The sequence below is a fragment of the Perca flavescens genome, chromosome 10 (assembly GCF_004354835.1).
Source record: "Perca flavescens isolate YP-PL-M2 chromosome 10, PFLA_1.0, whole genome shotgun sequence".
Lineage (NCBI taxonomy): Eukaryota > Metazoa > Chordata > Actinopteri > Perciformes > Percidae > Perca > Perca flavescens.
Genome location: NC_041340.1, coordinates 14,566,162 through 14,579,835, shown reverse-complemented (window position 1 = coordinate 14,579,835; position 13,674 = coordinate 14,566,162). Strand labels below are relative to the sequence as shown.

General features: G+C 38.4%; 1 long non-coding RNA gene across 2 annotated transcripts in view; it reads right to left on the bottom strand.

The window, feature by feature from the left end:
- LOC114562671 (uncharacterized) overlaps window positions 1-941 on the bottom strand; it is a 38,103-nt gene extending 37,162 nt beyond the window's left edge. The window contains exons 1-2 of one of the 2 annotated variants that reach the window (XR_003693518.1): window positions 812-941; window positions 618-696 (exon numbers count right to left, since the gene is read on the bottom strand). This is a non-coding gene — a long non-coding RNA (uncharacterized LOC114562671). The remainder of the gene's footprint in view (window positions 1-617; window positions 697-811) is intronic. The other variant, XR_003693517.1, reaches the window with a different exon arrangement.
- Between the last annotated feature and the right edge of the window lie 12,733 nt (window positions 942-13,674).

Here is a 13,674-nt window from a genome sequence, read left to right as displayed (position 1 = left end):
TGGTGGTTGAATGCATGTCTTGTAAGCTGCTAAATGAAAGTCATGTAATTTAATTATGTCATATAATTGTTATGCAACTTGTTTTCACCCCAAAAGAAGGTGGGCAGTCCAGTTAAGGACTCAGTTAGGCATCCATTCAGCTGAAAATACAGTAAATCCATGAAAAACTTAATTTAATAATACTTAATAACGCATATATTCCAAATACTCAAAGACTCTTCCAACCATCTGGAGAGAAAAGATCTTTAACCTGTCTCCTAAGTTGCAACTTTTTTTCCTGATCCAAACAAAAATAGTAGCCAGAAATGACATAGGCCTATCTCATATGTTTAATATAGACCAATAAGAATTTAACTTAATACATTTTTGGTCATGTAATACAAATAGAGCAAGGCAACTATCTTTGCTTTGTTTAAGAAACTTGGGCTAAATGTGGGCTGTGGGCTAAAAAAAAAAAAACGTTTTTACTGTGCAGTGAACTTATTTTATCCAGTTAAAAGGGTCTTTGATTACCCTGGAAATACAGCAGGAAGAGTTGCTAAACATCTATATGGGTTTATCAAAGAACATTAGGGTTTTACCTTTCATGAAATCAAAATGTTTAACAGTTAACTTACTTCAGTGACTCCAATAAGGCACAGCCTGCTTGTGTCAGTCACGAAAAAAAGCTCCAAATACACCTGGTATAACGTTAACCTGATAAAATAACGTTTTTTGTTTGTTTAGAATTGCTGTCTGGTTACAACAAACCTTAATGTTTCACTATAACTACTTTAAACAGCCAACAAAAATGGGTTACTGAAACACTTACTCAGTAGTTAGCTAAGTGCTGAAGTGTTATTGGGGAGTGCTTTGGTATTTCTTGGTAAGTTATTCCTTTTTGTCCTGAACTATGCTAACGTTAGCTCCCACAGCTAGCAGGTTAGCTAGCAATATGGCGTCCAATTCTTCTTCTTCAGTTGCTTGTTTAACGGCGGATGCGGACTAACTTAGCGCACTACCGCCACCCTCCAGATAAATTGTGCATGATCATCACTATGGCTTACATCCTTGAAAAATACTGTAGCCTGCAAGCTACAAAAAAAAAAAAAAAAAATAAAAAAAACCTATATTCTGTCAATGAGTCCAGTGTTCTTTAAAAATTCAAGCATATACTTTATTACTCTGTGATCAGAGCCCTTAGACAAAAGATCTCTAAGGATAAAACTTTCTCCACTGCCCTCTATTTTCCTTTTCATAAAAACCCTTTCTCTTTTAAATTTCAGGCGTCCAATTGTCTAGGTTGTCTGAATTTAAAGATGTCCATGATCTCCCGATGGTTCTCCCTCAGAGGTAGACTTACTAAAACTCGGGAATGAAAGGCTGTAACGTTAATTGAAGCAGGATCCATCCTGTGTAGCTTATGACCTCTTGTACTAGGTTCTCCAGGTAGTGCCCTTGATCAAGGCACTGGCTCAGATCTGGAGTTGGTCCCCGGGGCGCTGTCATTGGCTGCCCACTGCTCCCTTGAGGGATGGGTTAAATGCAGAGAATGAATTTCGCTACATGTACGTGTATGTGACAAATAAAGTACCTTTACCTTTACCTTTACACAGCAGAGAGAGGTGTTAAGTTAAGTGTGAGCTCTTGAAACACAGTCAGCTATGGAAGTTTTTTTGCTAACAGCATTCCACAATATCCCCACATTAAACAAGATACAGGTTTAAAACAGAAAATTTGATTTATGAAAATGTATGAAGATTTTGCAGAGAACATCATAAAATAAATCACAGCCATTATTTTTTTTTTATTAGAATGACTTCAACAAATAAAGTACGACATTTTACAACCATATAATTTGTGACAGCATGTAATGTTAGTGTGACTTTCTGTAGCCAAATACTAAAGCTTAAAAAAAACTGTAACAGCATTATGTAAATGAATAAATAGTAAAGATTAGATGCATTATGCAACTATTTCCACCAACATTTACAGACATTTTAGTCTTGACCGAAAGGAGCACATGTATATTGAACAACAATACACTGGATGACAGTTTAAAACTAGAGTAATAAGTAACGCTGCTTGGCAACCTCTAGAACCCAGGACATTAATTATTGTGTGTTTCTGTATTAAAACACAAAATGGTCATCCATCACACATGTCACACTGTCGGAATCAGTCAACTGACTTAAAAAATTGTACACTACTGACCTGCCGCTGTGGTTAGCATTCATTGTGCAGGCTTCCATACAGGACAAACTGTCCCTTCTTGCATTTAAGGAAATAGTTTACAGATAACATGTTTGCACCATAAACCCTACCAAAAATGTGAGGATAACCATATTAAACAGTTTGACATACCAAACTCAAGTTGTAAATTGTGTTTATAAGAGGTGGTGAGTGGCTGCCTCACAAGATCTCTGCAGAGCTGCCATTGGATAGATCCGGGATCAGTTTTTAATGCATTATTGACACAGTTAATTAAATTAAAATTAAAAATCCGACTGGTTCCAAATTGGCTCCATTTCACTTCACTATGGGGAAAACTGACACTATGTTAAATTAATCATGCATTTGAGGATAAATTATTGTACAAATAAATAATGATTGTACACCTGGCAACACTGACAACAACTGCACCCAGAGGAGGAACAGACATGGTCATCAGTCCCATGAACCATAATTATAATCGTCCAACAATCTAGTGTGTGCCTGCATTAAACAAAAAAGAACATATGAATGAATCCTTCATATAAATCCTCTAGCCTACTAAATAATATTGAAATTTCAAACATGGGAAATAAACTTAAACTTGTGTTTAGGTAGTTTAGATCGTAGTCTAGAGGTTACTGTCCACTATGCTATATGCACTAGGCTGTGGGTGTTGGGTACACAAAGCAGCTGACATCCAGCCAGGACATGTTCCTACCGTTCCTGGAGAACATCTGCCTGCAACAGGTAAACATTACAAATGGATTGACTCATAGCCAACCAATCACATGTCAGGAAAACACAGCAGGGAAGGCACAGTGCTATCCAGTGTACACAACGGACTGATAAGGATGACTCTGGATTTGGGATGATTTCACATTACACAGATCTCTAAAGGTTTGAAGTGTGGGCGGCAACACACATTAGCCTCGTGACACCGTCCTGATCTCGCGAGCTCCAGTTTTCCACTCGCAGATCAGTCTGGCATCTTGAGGCAGAGAAAATTTGGAGCTGTTAGCCAAACGACCGGGCCAATCAGCGTTGGTTTTGACGTGGGTTAGGTGGTGATAGACAGATGGTTTATCCAATCAGATAACCAGTATTTTCAGACAGCGGTAGCCGCTCGCTAATGCTTTTTTTCTCTTGGATCCTTCTTTTGGAATATGGTCCGTGAACCTGAAATGGTGCCTTTTATTCCTAAATTCTCGTTACACAAACGGCAAATATCCTTTACCGACATGTTTGCATGCTGAGCTAACGAGCTATGCTTTGCCTGCAGCAGCAGGGGCGGGCTTGTGGTTGTATTGTCCTACGCTTCGTGGATCTGATTGGTTGATTTGGCCCGTCTATCACCAACAATAGGTGATAGACAGATGGTTCATCCAATCAGCTAACCAGTATTCCCGCCCCTTCCCAAAATTTCTCCAACGGAAAGTTCCCAGATGGATATGCCAAGCAAATGCGAAGCAATCCATCTGGCGGAGTCAGGTTAAACACACATTAGCTAACATACAAACACTGAGGAAAACCAAAAACAAGTACACAAGACTCCCTGTAGCACCCAATATTGTAATCATTTACAGAAAATGTGATAAAGTTTGCACTTAACCAGATCGAAAAATGCAATAAAACCCAATAAGCAATAACTTGATCAATAATGTAATACATTGTACAGACTGATATTGTAATACAATTTTTACTGATAATTTATTATCCCTCAGGTAGGTAATTTTTTTTTCAAAACTGATGATGTAATAATTTTGACGGATGATGTAATAATGTGAAAAGTATGCTTTTTTTTCCTTGTGTGCAAGTATATAAAATGTATAATATTGTTAGAGTCATGTTAGCCTACTGAAAACACTTACATTTGACATTGATTTCTTGTTTGGAGATGTAAACTGTTGGCTTTACGGTACTTTGTTATGGGCAAAGATGCATTAAACTAAAAGAAATGAACCAGCCACACCCATGCTGAGTTTTGTATACTTGCACACTTTTCCAAGAAAAAAAAACATACTTTTTTACATTACTACATTATCCGTCAAAATTATTACATCATCAGTTTTGAAAAAGACTCAACCTGAACGGTGTTACATTATTGATAAATGATAACTAAATGTTTGTAATCAAAGTCAAATCACATGTTTTTCAGTCTGGTCTGTTATTATCCAAAATCTGACTATATGACATCACCTGTCATGTATAACATTGTGTTATCATTGTTTTATTTGTTTTTAAGGTATGTTGTATGTCATGTCTGTGTCTTTTGAATGGACCTTGAGTCTGGAATAAAAACGTTGATATAACATTGGAAACATAATTTACTCTGATTTAGAAGCTGGTTTTGTTGTAAGATTTTGTGGAGACGTAAAAAAACAAATCTAATATTGTTATATTGTGAGGTTTAAATCGGTTTTAATGCTTTTTGGCGATTTTTGAAAGAAAGTGGGCGTGTTCTAATGAACACTTGTTTCTCCAGCCTGCGGTACCGACCACATTGACGCTCGTGCGGTAAAAGCTTCAGAGCACTTTTAAGTTAGTAATGCTACCTTATTTTAATTAAATTAATGTTACAATCATGCAAAACAAATGTGCATTAGATTTACATGAAATGTTTGTGAGTTTCAGACGTGGGTCTCAGCCAGATTTAGATTTTCATATCAGAATGTCAGTATAAAGTCCTCAGCAAGCTGCTGAACCTTGAGGACCAATTCAAGGTGCTGAATGGATAGAAGGCAGTGCACTTCTCATACCGGATGATGGACTCCATCAAGGAGTACCGAAGGGTGGATTACAAGAAGACCCAAGACACAAAGACAAATTGGTATTGCCACTGGTGTCAACACTTTCTTGTTCTTTAAGTATATTTGCAAAGCCACAAGAATTGTCTATATTGTCAACGATGTATGAGGTGTCTCCGAAATGAAACACTCAACAACATTGATATTCACACAGATTGCCCATCTGGTGTGAGTGAGAATATGAGTAATTTCACAATAATTGTTCAATATTATTTGAATTTAAACACAGAGGAGTTACATTCAATGGCCCCAGGGAGATATGATGAAAATAAATGTACATCATTTTGACCATTAAAGGTCCAGAGTTGCCTTGTAGCTCAGTTGGCTCACATGGGGCCATCGCTTCAACGGCTACTCTACTCATGTAAACATGACCTCTGTTAGACTAACAGCAGCCTGATTTTTTTTAGGTAATCTCGTTCCAGGGGGACCCACTATAAAACCAGACACTTTGAAAATCCCCAAGTATGTGTGCGCCGAACACATGGCTTAGCAGAGATAGAGGGTGAAATGCAGTGGCACATTCTCAACTTAAAGATAAATCGTGCATCATGTGGCTCAGCGGGCTGGAGGTGAACACCATGTGGTCCTGTCATCACGGGTTCAAAACCAGCTCACGACCTCTGCTAGACATCATCTGTTTCCTTGCCGAATTTCCTGTCATGTTCTACGGAGTACTATCTAGTGAAGCAGAGGTTTCCTTAACGGATAATACTGATGTTTGGGCTCACTTTACGTTATTCCTACTGGTGTCGACAAACTTTAAAAAGAACACCAATATCATTCATTTTTGTGCAGCATGAAAAACTACAGTGACATGACAGAGAAAATATCTCAAGCACTGTAATTCATCACAGAAAAAAGATTAATTTTAGTTTTTGTCAAAGTCTTTCCTTTGTGAATGAGTTGACTGTTTTCATATCATTATACTACACTTCTCTCACTGTCAGTCCCCTGAAGAAATGAGAAGTCGCCTTCAGGAAATAATCCCATAAAAACATGTCAGTTTACAAATGTTTTTGTCACATTCATGTCTTCTTATTCTGGGAATTAGTGTTCTGTGGCAGAGCAGTTAATTTTAAGCAAGGCTTGCACAGTAAAGAAAGCTGCATGCACAACTCTGTCTCCTCAAAATAATGTTTATGTACTACTGTAGTGTTTTGCCAAATACATTTTGAAGGAAACTAAAATTGCTGCTATGATTATGGTCACTGCAAAGTTTTCTGAAGTGCATCACACAGAAGTCATGGGAAGATGGTTCGGATGGCCGGTGGGTGTGGAAAGCACATCCTGGGTCACATGCAGTAGGTTTTTGGAACAAAAGCGCTTTGGTTATGGTTAAGCGAGGGAAAGATCGTGGTTGCAGTTCAATTTTAACAGTGTTTCATGCTTCAACTAGTTAACTTTTTCCAATATTAAACCAACACCAGGATCTTTCTCTAACCATAACTAACTGCTTTGAGTGCCTACACACAACCATTAAAAACATTAATCATGTTTTTGCTGCTTCGAGCAGATATTGTATTTCAAGATTTCATAGATATCTTTTGTAAGAATTTTTTTTGACTTTGCATAAACATGTATTAAAAAGGTTTAGTCATATCATGTCCTATGTTGTATCCTACTTGGCTAAATGTTAACATCAGCATGCTAAAATGCTCACAATAACAAGGCTAACATACTTATATTACTGTGAGCAGGTATAATGTCCATCATCTTAGTTTAGCGTGTTAGAATGCTAAACATTGACTATAAAAGAAAGTGGACGTAACCACTGTGACATCACCAACTGGTTTGTGTTTGAGTTTTGAAATCTCAACTTTGGCATTTTGGCCATCGGCATCTTTTTTTTGTGTGGAGCCAGAAGTGAGCGTATTTGGACGAGAGGGTGGATCTGGCAGACAACCCAAGGAAACTAAGCACGCCGCTGTGGTGGCAAATTTTCAATCACAAGGTAGCCACGCCCCTAAAGCATGCCCTGCTTTATAGACTATTTTTCTCTAAATGCTACCATAATTTAGAAAATGAATGCCATGCTGGATTGAAGAAGACTTAAAACTAGTGATTGAGACAATAAACTTATTAGCACAATGTGTACTGAGTTAATAAATCAAGTGAGAAGTAGGGTCATTTTCTTATAGACTTTTATACAATCTAAACTTCTTTTTGCAACCAGTGGAGTTGCCCCCTGCTAGCCATTAGAAAGAATGCGTGTTTAAGGCCCTTCGTCATTGGCTTCACTTTTCAGACCCAGAGGTTGTCGCTTGATGCAAACTGCTTATTAGAACTAAACACAAAGTGCAATGAAAGTAATTTACATAATTAGTTTTACAGGTATTTGATCATAAACCAAAGTGTTGGAGAAATGGGAATTTGGACCTGATGATGGTGCACGATGAGTCAAGTCAGAGGATAATCAAAGTGATTTCAATTAATCCTGCAGGGAACATAAATGTCTGGACTAAATTTGTGGCAATCTCCTGAATAGTTGTGGACCAAAGGGATAGACAGACGGACCGACATTGTCATCTGTACATGCCATGCTGCTGGACAATCTTTCTTAGCTGCTGCTAATCGCTCTGTCTAAATATAGTTAGATACACTTTTCAAGCTGCAGTGACAACACCAGTCCAAAACACAGTAGATGACTTGTTGCATTGTTTGTCTGCTGTGTTGGATTCAGTGAAAGTAACTTTGCGGCAACAGCTTTCTAGAAACTCAGTGTAATGACCTCAGCCACTGGCAATTCGCCACAGACCTTTCACCATGTGCCAACAACACAACTCAAAAGGCAACAAAAGGGACCCCCGAACAAACCTCTGGCTCTTTGACACAGTAAGCATCTCCTGAAAAACAGTGCAGCTCTGTGCTCAACCTGGATATCTGACAGGTTATTATCCCATTAGATATTCTTCATTTACAGTCCAGATAATATGAAAGCACAAGCCAACTGAGGCTTAGCGATAGAGATCAGCTGCTCCTGGCTGTGGTTTTAACCAACCATTGTTTGTTTTTCAGCCTATTAATGGTCACGTATAACTTGTCTGAATGTGTTTTCTAACAACAGACAATCAAAATTACTTTCCATTTGGGGTTAGAAAAATACTTGATGTATTTATCAGACCGTTGTGTCTTTGATTGTGGGACTCATTAGCATAACAAAATATCTAATGGTTCAAAAATACTTTTACGTCAACTCTGTCCAGCAAAAACTAACTACTTTAATTGTATTTGGAATGTTATTGCTCTTAACAAGACTTTACAGCACATTTAATATGAACAAAATATGTTAGTATTTCTGTACAACAAACAGTGCCCTTGTGTAACAGAAATACTCTACATTTTAAAGTCCACTTACATAGTAAATGGTGTTTGGCTATAAATCATATTGTGATAAATATTTCTTTTTTTAAATGAGGCCAGAGGACGCATTTCCATCATCTCGTTTCATTTTCAGCATGAGCCAACTCTTCCTCACATGATGAATGTTTAGGGGCTCTGTCAGCATCAAGCCTATTGCTCTTCGGTGTGATGCATGGCATGAGGTGGGAATGTAAAACATGTTAAAGAGTGTGAACGTCTCTTGGATGCCATGTATCAACAGATCCTTGAAATGTTTTTTAACACAACTACAAGATGAGGGAAACAGACAGGATCCTGAATGTTACATGAAAAACATCTGTATGATTTTAATTCCAGGTCACTGGATGGAAACATGACAACATACAGACAAATTTTGTATAAAATAAAAAACCGCTGAATTTTAAGGTACAAGTTTCCAATATGCCACCCTTTATAAAGAGGTTAATAAATCAGTTACCATGTCTTTATAAATTAGATGAGTCATGAACTATTAGTACCAACAACCTTTTGGTTACCATATTGCGAAAATCTGTCCAGTCATTAATAAATTACTAATAAAGGGTCAGGTATGTCCTACTTTCTAATGACCCTGCAGTTACAGATGTTAGTAAGGCATTAATAAAGGGTAATACACATCAATCAGCATTTACTATGACTAATATAATTCAGTAACCATTAATAAAACCATTAGTTACAATTCATAAACCCTTTATAATGGGTGTTTTATTATAAACTGCTGATTTTAGTGAATGGGATTAAAGGAATAGTTCGACACGTGCGCTCATTTGTTTTATTTCAGAGAGTAAGATGAGAAGATCGATATCACTCTTATATTTGTTCGGTAAATATAAAAATACAGCCAGCACCTGGTTTGCTTAGCTTAGATTAGTTTAGCATAAAGACTGGAAGCAGGGGGAAACAGCTAGCCTGGCTTTGTCTAAAGTTTAAAAAAAATAACTATAACTCTAAACATCACTAATTAACATGTTGTATCCTGTTTGTTTAATTCATACAAAAACTGAAGTGTAAAAATGAACACATACTGCGCTTTGTATAAATATGAAATCTGATGTCCTAATTATCACATGTAGCTCTTTCGGTCCACTAAGCAGCATATGGGCATACACATAAGCGGGGGCTCTTTTTATATATATATAAAATAAATTGCAGCCTTGTATATTCCCTCAAGACCTTTCCTTGAATGGGGAGACAGATGTTTATGCAGTTGCCATGGCGAGGGGTGTCCTTTAGTGAGGGAGCAACGGAGGTGTTGCACGATCCACATCACCCTTTCAGAGAGTCATTAGACAGCCCCGGTTGTGTCAACCACTGAAATACCATCCTCTCAGCAGGGTGGGCGCGTTCCTTTTTGGGAAGAGGACACATAGTGCAAAATATAGACAGAATTTATTTTTACATAAATTGCCTTTTCACCCCAAACACATTGAGGGAGTTATTGATAGCTTCTGCACATGATTTAAAGTAAATATTCCCACAAATGAGAACTACATCCCACTGAAACAAATATTTTATATATTTTCTCATACAAATAAGCATAAACAGATACACTTGGACTTAAAGGAGGAAACTGGTTTGAATTTTTTTTGTTTCTAAAATTAGCAGTGCCTGGGATACATCCATAAAAAATCACAAGGATATTGTGTGGTCATATTTAAAGAGGCCATGAGTCTAATTATTAATTAATGGGGTTATGACTTATCTTAATCCAGTCAGGAAGCACATATGTGCTGTTATGTATGTAGGATACTTTTGATTACTGCTAATAAAGACTGTTTTACCTACCTACCATTCACGAGTAATTTCCTAAAAAAGTTGCCATGCATCCAGGTTTATTATTCATATTGTAGGTACTCACATGAGAATAATTAAAAGCATATATAATCTACTCTATAATGTGATTATTTCGCTCAAGGCTGCTGGCAAAAGTAGAGGGAAATATTCAGCTTTGACATGTTGTGTTTAGACTTGGCCAATGCAATCAGTGGTTTCAATGCTCTGAAATCTTGGAGGTGTGGATCTGGTGCTCTGTCTGGCCCCTTGTCCAAACATTTGTCTTCATCTTCAGGATGGCTGCTGGCTCCGGCCATGCCGCCAGCTCCTTGCTGCTTGTTTGATGATTAAATACATTTTTGGCCATGTTTTAAACTTCCTGTGTGGTTGCACCATCAGGTCTGTGTTCCACACCGCTGCTCCCCAAAGGCCTTCCATGAGCACTACTATTATCCCTGCAAATTAGCCCAGTTAACCCACCCCTGCTCCAGCTCACTCTTTGTTAACCCCTCATTTTTCACCGTGTCTGGACCACGGACCAAAGGCTTGTAGAAGCCAGATCCCCCCTTCCCACCATCCCCGTCCACCCCTGTCCCGGCAGATCCTAACCCCTGTGAATATTAAACAGCACAGACTGCAGGAATGCCTCAGCTAAATTGGCAGCAGATGTTGTTGAGGGGATTTGGTTGTGAGGTGTTTTGTCTGCAAACTGAGCTGTAAAACATCGTAGGCCTGACAGGTCCTCTGGTGAGCCTCTGTGGTGAAAAAGCACAAGGGCAATATAGCCCTGTAGCAGGTCTACTGAGGCTCACTGGTGGCTGAACACTCAACCATCCATTTAATGGTCACTTATGAAGAAAGATTTCAGGAGACAAGCTGAACAAAGAGCCTCCTTCAGAGTTGGAGTACAACATAGATAAAAAGTATTAGAGCTTTCCTATCCATACTAAATAATGGAGACAATTCCAAGATTTAATTGGTGGATAACCTACTTAACACCACCATGTAATCTCAGTTCGGTCCATATGTTGTTGTCCTTTACATGACACTGAAAGGTTTATGTCAAATAGGATGAAGATTCAAGTTCAAGATGTGGAAATCATGTCAACATACAAGGAGATTACATTTTAATGTATGTTAAAATATAATTTAAAAAACCTACATGTGATCCAAGAATGGAAAATGTTGCTTACCTGCCGGTCACGTCAGTTTGAGAGGAAGCAGGCCTGAGATGTCTGGGTGTCTGGGAAAAAGATGAATGACTGGTGCACAAAGAAAATGATTTCGTAGGTTGTTCCAAATTCTAAACCAGCCATTGCTCCAGGCTACGACTGCCGACATAAACTGTGACACATGTGATTTCTTACTTGCAGCACAAATTATGATAGTTTGGGCTACTGGTGCTCTGGCTTCAAGTCCTCAGAGGCACAGGAAGAGGAATTGGTTATGGGCTCAATAAGTCAATGGGTGGTAACAGGAAGACATGCTTTTATTGACTCTGAAAGTTCACAAGCAAAACATGACCTTCTTATTGATTTAAAGCTGCACTAATCAATATTTTTATATAAACAGTGGATCAAATGCCGTGTAATGTAAAAGGTGTTGCTCAAAGTGACAAATCCACAGAAAAAAACAACCTCAGCCCCTTGAAAGGTTGTAATGACTTTCAGCTCATTGTTTTATGCAGGCTCTGTTTTCAGCACAAAAGCTCTGATAAACCCGATGTACACTACCTGCTCAGAACCGAATGGCAGACATACAAAGTTAGCGGCTAGCTGGTGAACTTAATGGAGCATTTAGCACCTAAAGATATTTTCCTCAGGAGTTGGTGGAGACCAAAACAGAGCTTAAAGAAGAGTGAATATTGGATTTAAATTCATCAGGTTGCCAGAAACAAGACTCTAAATGAATGCTAATGTTGCTCTATGTCTCCTGGATGTGTAAATATGCAACTGTTTGCTAACAAATTTACCAAGACAACTATAAAAGCTGCTTTCAGACAGTGAGAGGTCCTCAATGCATCTACCGTTTCTCGTCATTAATATTATCTGTTTGTTCATTGCTGGTAAAGAGGTGTATAGTTCAGAGATCTCAGATATCATTAAAATTAGCTTCTGTAGGTTTCCCTCTGTGTTTTTTTGTGGTTGCCATGGTTACACGGTGAGCAAACTAACAACTTCTCAGCAGCAGCTGCCATCCTCTTTTTTACATTGGGTTTACATTGAAACCAATGAAGGCGAATTGCTGTCTGAAAACAACTTTAGTTGATAATATGTCAGATTTGTGTTTACCGGCTGTTGGTGTTAGTGGGCAAAAAGTACTTTAATGCAAATTTAATAAATCTTAAATAAGATACATTTTTGTCAATTGTAGAACATTATCTCAAAAGGAAGGCCCTTCTGGTAGTCTGCAAATGCACTTATGTGTTCTTCACTCTTATACCCAATAAGTGAGATCACTGTGTATATAATATAATTGAAATAAAATGCATTCTTATAGTGTATTTATATGCACTCATTGTATATCACAGTATGCATCTATCAACACAGAAATTCCAGATAAATAACCAGGTTAAGTGCTATAGTAGGTGGGAGGAACTCCTGCAGCAGCAACTATGTGATGTGATTTTTTTCTAACTGATAAGAAACCATTACAACCAATACACAAGTTCCTATGTGTAGGGTAAGTGCAGAAAGCAGCCCATTTACTGACGAGTGAAGCTTAACATGAGAACTAAACTCAAGGGTGGCCAAGATCCACGCAGGCCATCTGCCAAGAATCCAATACAGCAAATGGTTGGATCGGTGTAAGCCCTAAGCTGACAATAAAGTCACTATGCTTAAAAAGATGCTAACATCCTTTAATGAGTATGAAAGCCACTGCAGCAGAATACAAATCCTGTCTGTTTCTATTGTGTTCCCTGTAGCCCAGACTTGTATCCACTTCCATCCAACATGCCCTGTGAAGTTGATTAATTGAACACTTTGGGACAAAAGGGAAACTTTTATCAACTTTGGCCGTGACTAACCCGCTGTGTGTGGAGTTTGGGGAAATAAAACAAAAGCTGCTTTGCTTTATCTCCTCATCACAAGACAAGGTACCTGAAGTGTTTGCCAAGAAATAAAGGTTTAAAAATTTCACATATCAGATGTCGGATCAAGATGGAGAGTTTTGTACTGGGGGTGTTTGCCACCTGCTTTGGGACAGACATGAGGAGGAGTGTGGGGTAAATGTGGGGTCATGGCTGTCAGCAGCCTCTCAGTTATACACGCCAAGTGGGACTGCTGATATGAGGAGGGCAGAAACTACAGTGATGACATGATGGGGGACCCGGGGGTTATGCAGTCACACTACCACCATCTTTATTAGGTATTGCATGGTGTATAAACTGTGTGTAAAGAGCTGTGTGTGTGTGTGTGTGTGTGTGTGTGTGTGTGTGTGTGTGTGTGTGTGTGTGTGTGTGTGTGTGTGTGTGTGTGTGTGTGTGTAAACATTCCTTTAAGGAGTTTTCTCTCAGGACTCT